An 11,448-nucleotide genomic window follows, 5' to 3' on the forward strand; every position below is an offset into this window, starting at 1 on the left:
TGTCAAGATACCATGCTCGACACTGACATAAGCTTTAGCTGCATCTAAGGTCACTAGTGCCGACACTAGTTTCCCTTTTTGTGCTAAGCGGATCCTCGCCTCTAAGTCCACATGAGCGTTCCAAATAGAACATCCCCGCCTAAAGCCAATCTGAGCAGGACTGAGTACTTGCCTGTCCTGCATGAAAGCAGTCATCCGTTTAAAAAGTATTCGCTCTATTAATTTTATCATGTTGGAGGTCAGAGCAATCGGCCTTAAGTTGTCTAAATCGAAACCCTGACCTGGCTTTTTTTGGAGCAAAATTATCTTGGTCACTTTCCAGTTGAGTGGAATCCAACAAAACCTGAGGGATGAATTTATCACATTCAATAGAACCGGTTGGAATTCCTCAGCCAAAAATTTAATAGCACCAACAGTCACGCCATCAAGCCCCGGCGCCGCAGAACGTGTGATGGACAAGGCCTCCGTTAGATCACAAGATGAGACTGGCATAAAATCATCCGTTTCTGGAGGACCGATAAGACGGAAGTTATTACAACGAGAAGAAAAGCGAACCGCAAGACCTCTAGCAGAGCGCTCAAGAATCCGGGCCTCTTCAGCAGAAGTAAAGGCCTCTGATGACTGTAACTTCTTATTAGAAACCGCCCGCTTGCTTGCCATGAACTTATAGAGCGCTGCTTTATTTTTAAAATTCGAAAGAGAGTCATTGAGATTTATAATGTAATCCATTTTAGCTTTAGCAACTGTACGTTTGAACACTGCTGCCATGAATTAATAGTTTATCCAATTTACAGGACAGTGATTGTGCAGAAGAATCCTCAGAGCTGCTTTTCTACGGCGACAATCTCGGCTGCAATCAGAGTTCCACCAGTTAAAGACCTTTTGCTGAGCGGTACAATTGACTGTGAACTCAGCGTTTTTTGCTGCTGCCTGCAAAGACTCCATCGTTCGCTGAGCATCTACAATGGACTCAGTGGTCTGCATTGATGTAGAGCAATCCCGCAGTGCCCCCTGATAAACTCGAGCGTTAATAAATTTTTGCTTTCTGACCTCAATTCTAGTTAAAGGGACAGCTACCGTAAACTCAATAGGGAAATGATCACTGCTTGAACCGCAGGGTACATTAGCAGGGTATTTCTAAAAACGTCTGCTTCATAGGTACGTTTATTCCTCCTCCTCTAGAAACTTGGTGCATACCTCCAGAGTAGCACATACTCGCAGTGTGGGATTGTCCAACCAAAATAATCATCACGAGGAATCTTCGCGTTCAACCATCGTCGTCATTAGACGGATTACAAGATCACCCCCTCCGACGCGCTTCTCTTGAGCTCTGCATTGGACAAAGAATAGTTGTGTAAACGCGTTGTCAGTGCAATTTCTGCAGTGCCATCGGATTGAACCATGTGAGCGGCACCCGGCGACGCTAAAATTACGCTGGTAAGCGTGACTTTCCCGAATTGAGAGGCAGTCTTCAGATCGTGAGGACTAAGCTAAACGCTGGCTGAGGGTCAGGCCCCGCCTGGGGCAGACGACGCGGCCCCTGCGTGCGTGGGGAATAGCAATCAAGACATGCCAGAAGAAGACAACCGAATGCAACACGACGACATCCAGGAAAACCAGGATTCACCGGCGGCAGGCGAGTGGATCATGAACGTCTCGAAGGCGCAACGCCGAAGAGACCGACGACAGCTAAGTCAGATCAACCGGCAGCCGCCGCCTTCTTCGCCCCAGGAAGAGAAACCAAGACCCCCAAAGACAAAGCGAGCACCCAGACCAGTGCCTCTTCCCCTGGACGATTACAAATTAGTTCTCCGACCGCGAAACGGACTCAACGCGGGCAAGCTAGCACCGTCTGAATTGTCGCTGGCTCTGCTACAGGCCACCAGCACAACGTGGCGGCAAGGAAACCTCAAACTACGGGTCGACCAGAACCAAAACACGGCAACCGTCAGCACTCCGGCCAAAGAAGTGGCGGAGAAGTTGTTCCGAGTGACCAAGATCATGATCGAAGGAACAGAACATCTTGTGGAATTTTACGGGCTAGCCCCTGACGATGCTGTGAAGGGAGTGATTCAAGGCGTGCCAAAGTGACTGACTATCCAAGAGATCAAGGAGAATATACTTCAGGACGGTTTCGAAATCTACACGGCGAGACGAATGGGAAACGACTCGACCACCGTCCTTTTAACGTTATCGGGGCCCAAAGTGCCGCACTACATCTGGCTGTATCGAGCGGAGTATCGGTGCACCCTGCACAAGAAGACCGTGGCCGTCTGCGAGATATGCTACGAAGTGGGTCACCGTGGCACTGCCTGCTCACAGCCAGGAACACGAGCTTGCCACGGGTGCGGCTTACAAGACCCGGCCCCAGACCACCCCTGCGTGGCCAAGTGCACGCTTTGCGGGGGAGATCACGTCACGGGTGCCAAAGGTTGCCCAGACCGATACCTGACGCCGTACGTCATCAGGCAGAGGCAGCGGCAGCAACAGCACCGGACGGAGTCGACTCGAGACCAGTCCCCAAACCGTGGGCAGAGGGACCGGTCGGCAACGCCAAGCAGGGGTGCGAGAAGCAGTTCCACGCATCCCACCATGGACGGTAGCAGCCGGAGGAGGCGACAATCAAGATCAAGCTCGGGAATCAATGCAGCCGAACATAATCGCCACCACTCTCGAAGCAAGTCAGCTACCCGCCCACAAGACCAGAACGAGCCCAAACAAGTAAGCTGGGCCCAACGGGTCTCTCCCACAGCTCACTCCCAAACTACCCCTCCAACACCCCCAACCTTACCCCAGACCCCACTTCTTGTGTAGATTGAAAACATCTGTCTCAACCACTTGAGCAACAAAACACATTAATAGCATCACTCAAGGCTCGCTTAGATTTACTGGAGCAAACACAGGCAACACCCAATAAAAAAGGCAAGAAACCGAATCCGGCCACAACAGAGGCCCCTCCCTCTCCTCCTGTGACGAAAACACAACCGCCACCTCAGATCCAAGGCATGTTTTCTGAATTAGCTAGTCGGTTGACTTCCATCACCCAAGAACTCCAAAACATCCGCCAAGAAAATCAGTTGCTACAGCAAGAATTCCGCTCCCTACGTTCCGATCACACTTCCCTCCGACAGGAAATTACCACCGCCGGTAATTCAACCGATCACAATCATGAACTGGGAACCACGCTTCAAGAGAGGTCTTCTACAGGGTCCATCAGAGCCCATAGCCGAAGCGTCCCATACTCACGCACTCCCGACAACTGCATCACCGCATCTCTTCCAGATGGCCGGGACCCAGTGTAATATTACGACCATTCTTCAATGGAACTGCCGCGGTCTTAAACAAAAAACTGCTGCCTTAAATCAGTTCATTAACACTCTTGACCAAAAACCGGCGGTTGTCGTCTTGCAGGAGGCTAATTCATATGTCAAACTACCTGGCTACGTCCCTTATGGTTCCATTGACACGTTCCCTACGCTTACTCTGGTGCATAAAACCATCTCAGCGATTCATCACGTCACCCCACAACGGGGATGCAATCAAGTTCTCATCGAACTCCTCTCCCCTTAGACTAAAACTAAGTCTAGCCTTTTCATCCTGAATGTATATGGTCGCCCTTCTCAAAAGACAGTTGATATCACCACCACTATACGAGATACCAATCTCCTTGTGAATGGCAGGCCATTGATCATAGCGGGCTACTTCAACGCCGCCCACCCGCAGTGGGGTTACACGTACAAAACAAAAAAGGCACCCTGCTGGCGCAGGCCGCAAAAGATTTTCAGCTTATCTTGCTCAATCACCCGGATTCACCCACCCGTACGGGCACAAGTACTGCCAGGGACACAACTCCCGACTTATCTTTTTTAGCCGGGAATCTCGATGTCATCTGGACTTCAACTCATAAAAATTTGGGCTCTGATCACGACATTGTTCAACTCACCATCCGGAATAGGCATTACAACGCCAAAACAGGTGTGGCCCGTATTACTAATTGGGACGCCTTCCGAAAGGCTACATCCTCACTTGATCTTCAGAAAGCTTTTGATCGGATATCCCACCAGGCTATTTTGCGTAACGTTGCCACTTTGGCTCCGGGTAGGCGCACGTACAACTATATCCGTAACTTCCTTTCGAACCGCACGGCTGTTATTCAGCTGGGCGACCTACAATCCGACACTAACCATCTCCCAACCATTGGCACGCCTCAAGGCGCAGTATTATCCCCGCTCCTATTTAACATTGCCCTAATCCTCCTTCCCAGTAAGCTCGCCGCGATCCCTCGCTTACGCCACAGCATATACGCCGACGATATTACGCTGTGGACCACCGGAGGCAGCGACGCTCAAATCGAGGAGGCTCTCCAACAGGGAGCTGACTTAGTTACCGCCGCCGCTCGTGAAGTCGTGCTTGGATGCTCACCGGAAAAATCTGAGCTTTTAATTCTCCCCGCCAAACCATCCGGCAAACTACCCCAGACACCCACCATTGAGGTCCGGATTGATGGTAGGGATGTTCCCCAAGTGGCAGTCCTGAAAATATTTGGGCTCTGCATACAGCGCAATCGCGCAAACACTAAGTACCTAGTGCACCTGACTTCTCAGGTGAATCAGACGATCGCCCTCATCCGCAGGATTGCTGCCCGCAACAAGGGGCTCAAAGAAACGGAACGTATCCGGCTGATACAGGTATTTGTGCTGAGCCGTCTCACTTACTCCCTCCCGTATCTCTTGCCCTCGCGTACCGAACTCTCTAAAGTCAACTGCCTCATTCGAAAGATCTACAAAACGGCGCTACAAATCCCGCAGAGCACTACCACTGCCAGACTTGAGAAACTCGGCATTTACAATACGGCGGAGGAACTCATTGAAGCCTACCTTATCGGTCAGCTAAATAGGCTCTCATCCACACCCACCGGTCACACTCTCCTTGCTACTCTTAACCTTAAAGCCCCGATTCTCTGTGACGACAGGCTCCCGATACCACCTGGCATTCATGGCTCCCTCACTATCCGCCCTTTACCGCGCAATGTGCACCCTGTTTTCAATAAGCAGCGTAGGGAACAACGGGCACGAGCGCTTACAGAGAAATACCCCGTCCACCCCACTAAGGTTCACGTGGACGCAGCTTGCTATCGACGGCAGGACGCATACGCTGTCGCACTAATCAGCCATCCCAACACTCCTCCTCTTAACTCCCTAACAGTCCGCACCATCCGACCTGCTGAGGCGGAAGAGGCGGCAATAGCCCTAGCCCTTACACATAGGCCGCCCCCTACCCCAATCATCTCGGATTCAAAAACGGCCATTCGAAATTACGCCAGAGGCATGATCTCGCCCCTGGCGCTCAGAATTCTCCTCAAAAATCCCCCTACCGTACCCATAGAGCTGATCTGGACTCCGGCCCACACGGGCGTGGGGGGAAATGAGGCAGCACATAGGGCCGCTCGAGAGCTCACCGTCCAAGCAGGCCCTACCCTCGAACCCTTTCACGGAGCCCTATCAGCTCGGGACAATCTCTTAACCTTCTAAGACATTACGGCACATTTCCGCCTCTCACGCCGCCAGCTCCCTCCCGCACACCCGGATTTATCCAACAGGGAAGAACGGCTATGGCGCCTGGTGCAAACCCATACCCTCCCCTGTCGCTACCACCTGCACCGTATTTATCCTTCCGTCTACCCCTCCCCCAACTGCCCGGCCTGCGGAGCAGTGGAAACCCTGGACCATCTCCTTTGGAATTGTCCCCACAACCCCTTTCCCTCCTTAGCAGACGGTGGGCACTGGGCTGAGGCGCTGGGCAGCTCCGACCTGTCTACTCAACGGGTGGTCACGGCGAGGGCTGCTGCGGTCACCGGTACGCCAGTCACCACGCCCCCCTAAGGGGCCTTTAAAGGCTCAATAAAATGTTTGTCCTCCTCCCGCTCAATTGACACCATTCAACCCCTTAGTGCTTGGATTGACGACCTCGTCCAAACAGTACGGACGCACACCAAAAGCATCGCCACGTCCTATCAAACACCCAGCGTCGACCCCAAACTCCTTCACATCTGGGAAGCCCGTCGGAGCCTCACTAAGCGATGGAAACGCCAACGCCACAGTCGCCGACTTCGCCATAAAATTGCCGCACTAAATCAAACTGCCACTGAATATGCCAAACAACTATCGAAAGAAAATTGGCTTCACCTATGCGATAGTCTTCAAGGGACCCTAACCACACGTAATACTTGGCGCTTACTTAGACATCTGATCGACCCCCTAACTAGCAAGAGTGAATCCCAACGAAGCATGATTCGGACTATACATTCGTTTCAAGGTTCCCCAAAAGCCCTTCTACAAACCTTAACAGATCGATACCTCAACACCAGCAAGAACTTTTCCCCGCCCCCATACACAGGACTGCCGAATGACCTACTTGACAGGGACTTTCACATTTACGAATTGGAATCAGCTCTCTCAGAATGCAAGAAGAATAGCGCTCCCGGACCAGACCAAGTAACTTACAGGCTTCTGGCAAACCTGGACGGCAATTCCCTAGATCATCTACTTCACCACATTAATACCCACTGGACATCTGGTCGCCTTCCTCCCCAATTGAAAACCGCGGAGATACGCTTCATACCTAAGCTCAACAAGTCACCTCATCTGGACAACTTGCGCCCGATATCCCTCACATCCTGTGTGGGTAAGCTGGTAGAACGACTTATACTGAGACGTCTTCAACCATTTTTGGAGGACAGAGGCCTATTCCCCAATACCATGTATGGATTCCGCAAACACCTCGGTACCCACGACGTCATCCTTCTCCGTTTGAAGGAAGAAGCCGTCATTCTCCGTCATTCTCCGAAGGTCATCCTAGCACTTGATCTTAAAGGCGCCTTTGATAACGTTTTACTTTCAACTATTCTCTCCCGGCTCAATTTGACTGGATGTGGCCATCGCGTCTACTCCTACATTTCAGATTTTTTAACCCAACGCCAGGCTATCCTGAAAGTTGGCGACCTAACGTCGGATCCTATATTGCTTGGTGATCGAGGCACACCGCGAGGTTCCGTATTGTCCCCACTTCTGTTCAATCTGGCTTTACTCGACTTGCCCAAACAACTGGATGCCATCCCCAAGATACATCATGCTCTATATGCAGATGATATCACCATATAAACAGATACAGACTCTATAGGAAACATACAAGATGCTCTCCAAGAAGCCACGGACATTGTGCAGTCTTACGCATTGTCAGTGGGTCTTCAATGCACACCTCATAAGTCAGAATTAATAATTGTGCGCAAGCACCCACCTGCTCGAACTATTGAGCCAATCTACTTGCATTTGGACGGCCAGGACATCAACCCAGCTCTTCAATCAAAATTCTCAGTTTCACCATACAAGCAAATATGCGGAACGATCAGACCTTATCCAAATTATCCAAGACATTCACTCAAGTTACGCACATGCTCCGACGCATCTCTAACCGCCATCGGGGCCTGAAAGAACAAGATATGATTAGACTGATTCGAGCACTTCTAATCTCTAGAGTTACCTACGTTGCTCCATACCTCTGCCTAACGAAAGGAGACTTGGACGCCCTTGACAAGTTCATACGCAAGGCATTCAAACAGGCATAGGGCCTGCCTATGAACACCTCTACTCAGCGTCTCCTACAACTGGGGCTTCATAACACGGTTTCAGAATTAATTGAAGGTCACCTTGCCAGCCAACTTGTCCGGCTCACTCAAACGCCGGCGGGCCTTGAGTTACTCAAACGCCTACGACTCGCGCACACAGCATCTCCTCCTGCTCTTCTTGTCCTCCCCGAGGCTTGGAGATCTGCTGTACGGGTTCGCCCAATACCGAAGAACATGCACCCTGATCTCCACCCGGGCAGAAGACAAGCACGGAGTCAAGCCCACGAGAACATCTATGGGAACCGTCTGGACGTCGCGTATACAGACGCTAGCTCGTATCCAGGCGGGCAGCACAAGGCTGCAACCGTCACCACCAAATCGGCCCTTATAACCTGTGCTTCAATTACCACGACATCCACGCTGATTGCTTAGGAACTGGCGATCGCACTCGCACTTATTCACACCAAGAGCGCGGTCACCTTAACCGACTCCCAAGCTGCCTATCGGAGCTTCTTGGCGGGGAGGGTGGCCCCACCAACTTTCCGCCTCCTCTCGCAACATCAGCCACAAAGAAATGTCGCCCTCGTCTGGACACCCGCTTACTGTACATTGACGGGCAATAATTTTGTCCATCATCAAGCCTGCGCACTCTCCTCCCAGGCCCCAGAAAAACAAGCGGCGTCTACACCATTGGTTACATTTCAGGACATTACGCAGTATTACCGACTTGACAGACAATTCCCTCAGCCTCACTCCAAGCTGTCCAAATCAGAAGAAACGACTCTTCGTCGCATCCAAACGAATACTTTCGTCCATCCAATTCGCTTACACCACATGTTTCCCACTCAATTTCCCGCCCAATGCACTTTTTGCTCTAAGCCTGGCACACTTGTCCACATTTTATTAGAGTGTGCGCATAACCCTGACCTCCCACCCTTTCCTTCCCCCCTCTCCCTCCATGAGCTGTGGGAGAACCTGATCACCAGCGACCACCTGGACGTCCAGCAACTACTGGCATCTAGGGCGTCGGTCGCCCGGTCATCACTTGGATTCCCGGACTAGGGAACCACGCCTACTTTATAAGGCTCATTAAAGTTTCATACTACTACTACTATTAGACGGAGGGGTGCATAATGTTTTTGCTGCTCGTTGACTATAGTCACCACAGTAGATGCACTCAACCTCATAGTACCAACTGTGAGATTCGGGTCACTGCCCATCAAAACAATCGTCCTCATCCTTTCTTATTTCGTTATTCATCGATGGTTGCTTTAGTTTGGTTAAATCATTGCTTGACACCATGTGATGCCACGCCACGTGACGGCGCTACCAACTATTATCTTATGGCAGACCTTTTAAGTGCGGAGCATTTTAGTGGCCAGGAATGTCGTCCGTGTAAACCCACTTAGGGGGATTGGAGATTAAGAATTCGTTTCAGTCGTGAAAACTAATTAGTTAAGACAAAATAGGGGAGCGGAAGAAATGAGTACGCTCAAGAGAGAGAGAAAAAAAAGGATGAGGAGTGGGCATGGTCGTTGGCAGGATTTTGTCTTGAGGGTGGCAAACCTATTGTGTTGCGGGGAAAGGGAGAGGGTGGGGAAGGGGGCCGATGTTCTGGTGTGGCTTTGGAAGGGGGGGGGGGGGGGGGGGGCAAGTGCCTATTTCGCACTCCCTGCCGACACCCGTGGAAGTGTAGGAGGAGGAGGAAGTAACTTTATTGTATCCGGAGGAAAGGCCTAGTAAAAGCTGGTGTGCTTCAGACTAGAGCCAGGATGTCTTGGCTCTTAGCGGCGTCTTCGGTCCTCTCGGCGGCCCACTGCTGGATGGCAGGGTCCTCGCTAAGCAGCACGTTTCCTACAGCTCCCCCAGCAGGTCTCCCACTGCTCTTTGCTGTTGAAAATATAGGTTCCTTTTTTATTGCTAAAGCCTCTTCTTTGTATAGCAGGGCATTCCCAGAGCATGTGTGCCAAACTCGCAAGCTGGGGGCATTTGGGGGTGGGGTGTGCCTGTAGAGGCCTGGGTTTGGATATGTATTAGTCTGGAGACGTCTCCATGCTATTTCCTGTTTTTTGGTCAGCCAGGGGTCAGCTGCGGGTTGTTTCCATCTTTCGCCTCTGCATTATTCGAGGACGTCCCGGTAGGGGCACAGGCGATCCTTGGCGTTGCCGGCAGTGTGTAGGGCGGGTGGCAGGGGCACTAGGTATGTGAATGTTCGACCAGCCTCGTTGGCCCCTGTGTTGCCCTCCAGCGCGTGTGTGCGGGTGCCCATAATAAAGTGGTTCTGGTGTCTACGATCTTGTCCTGCTGGGCAAGGACTTGAGGGGCCGCGCTGGAGGTCCTCCCCTTTCTGAAGACGCGGATTGCGGGTTGTGTGGGAGTCGCTGATAATTTTTCTCGCTTAGGTTGTGGTTAGGGCTAACGCTATGGCTAGTTTTTTACCTTCTTCGGGGTGTCGTGTTCGGATGGAGCAGGCGGTGAGAACGTTTCCTTCCTGGTCGGCGGCAACTGAGACCATAGCCCTGCGTTGTTCGTAAGGGGCAGTGTCCGTGTAGATGACTTGAGATTCTCCTGGGAGCTGTTTCCCGTGCGCAAGTGTTCGCATTTCTCTACGCTTTTCGTGGTAGCCTGTATGCTTGTTCTTGGGGAGTGGAGGAATGTAGATGCCTTTGCGTAGTTCAGCTGGAACGGAGTGCTTTTCTTCAAAAGGGCTCTCGTACGGGATGTTGAGCTACGTTGCCTCTATCATGACCGTGCCTGCGCGAACCAAACTGCAGGCGGAGCGCATCGTGTTCCGTTTCTTCTGTGGCGGAAAACCAGAAGAGATCAAGAGGAAGATCGTACAACTGCCCAGGAGTAAGGGAGGCCTTGGCCTCACTGTTGTGGGAATGATGGCGACAGCACTGCACGGGAAGTGAACGTGGGCGGAACTAGACTGTGATAATCCTATGACCAGCTGTCTCACGTCGAATTTTCGTAGTATTCGTTTACGGTTGTTCGCGCGAAGTTCCGTCGGTAATAACGTCGCCCGAGCGGGCATGCCATCCCTGTTTTACACAGGTGCAGCTAATGCCCTGTTCAATATCCAGCAAACAGTTCCCGATATCGATTTGTTTGTACTCCGCTGAAAGTACAGTCGAACACGGATATATCGAACACGGGTATATCGAATTATTGTATATATCGAACTCATAAGTTATCCCCTTAAAAATTCTGTGTAAAAGTATAGGAATTCGTACTTTTATATCGAACCGTATTTTTCCCGACATTGGGTATATCGAACGCCGCTCGAGCTGGAAGGTGCTCTTCGGCGGTCGCTGCACCCCCGATTGAGGTTGAGGAGGATGTGGAGGAATGCGCGGGCATGGCGAAGACGGGCTCGCGGAACTAATTCCCCCTACCGGAACGAATTTGCGCTTGCTCAGTCGGGCCCCGCTACCGGCCGCCGTAGCGTTTACGGACGGAGCCGGGTATGCTAAATCTCTCTAGGCACACAAGCCCGAACGCTCAGAAAATGTGACAGTGCGAGGTAGGGATGCCCTGACTGCGCACGTCCTTTTCTTTTTTTTTCGGCTGCGTACGTTCCCGGCTTGCCGAAAAAGAGTTTTTTTTTTTTCTCTCTCTCTGGGTCTGTCTTCCCCCTATGTCGTCTCGGGAAAGGGAAGAGGGAACGAAGGCGCTGACGGCGTCCTCCTTGTTCTGCATTTTGCTGCTGTTGCTGCTGTTCGGCGAGTTGTCCCGCACCTTTCGGAGATCACTGTTTCTCTCGGAGATGACCATCGCGAGCGCTTTGTTGGAGTCTGTTCAGAGAGCCTTGGAATTGTTAC

The sequence above is a fragment of the Haemaphysalis longicornis genome, unplaced genomic scaffold (genome assembly GCF_048455015.1).
Source record: "Haemaphysalis longicornis isolate Haplotype H1 unplaced genomic scaffold, Haemaphysalis longicornis Haplotype H1 scaffold_1, whole genome shotgun sequence".
Taxonomy (NCBI): domain Eukaryota; kingdom Metazoa; phylum Arthropoda; class Arachnida; order Ixodida; family Ixodidae; genus Haemaphysalis; species Haemaphysalis longicornis.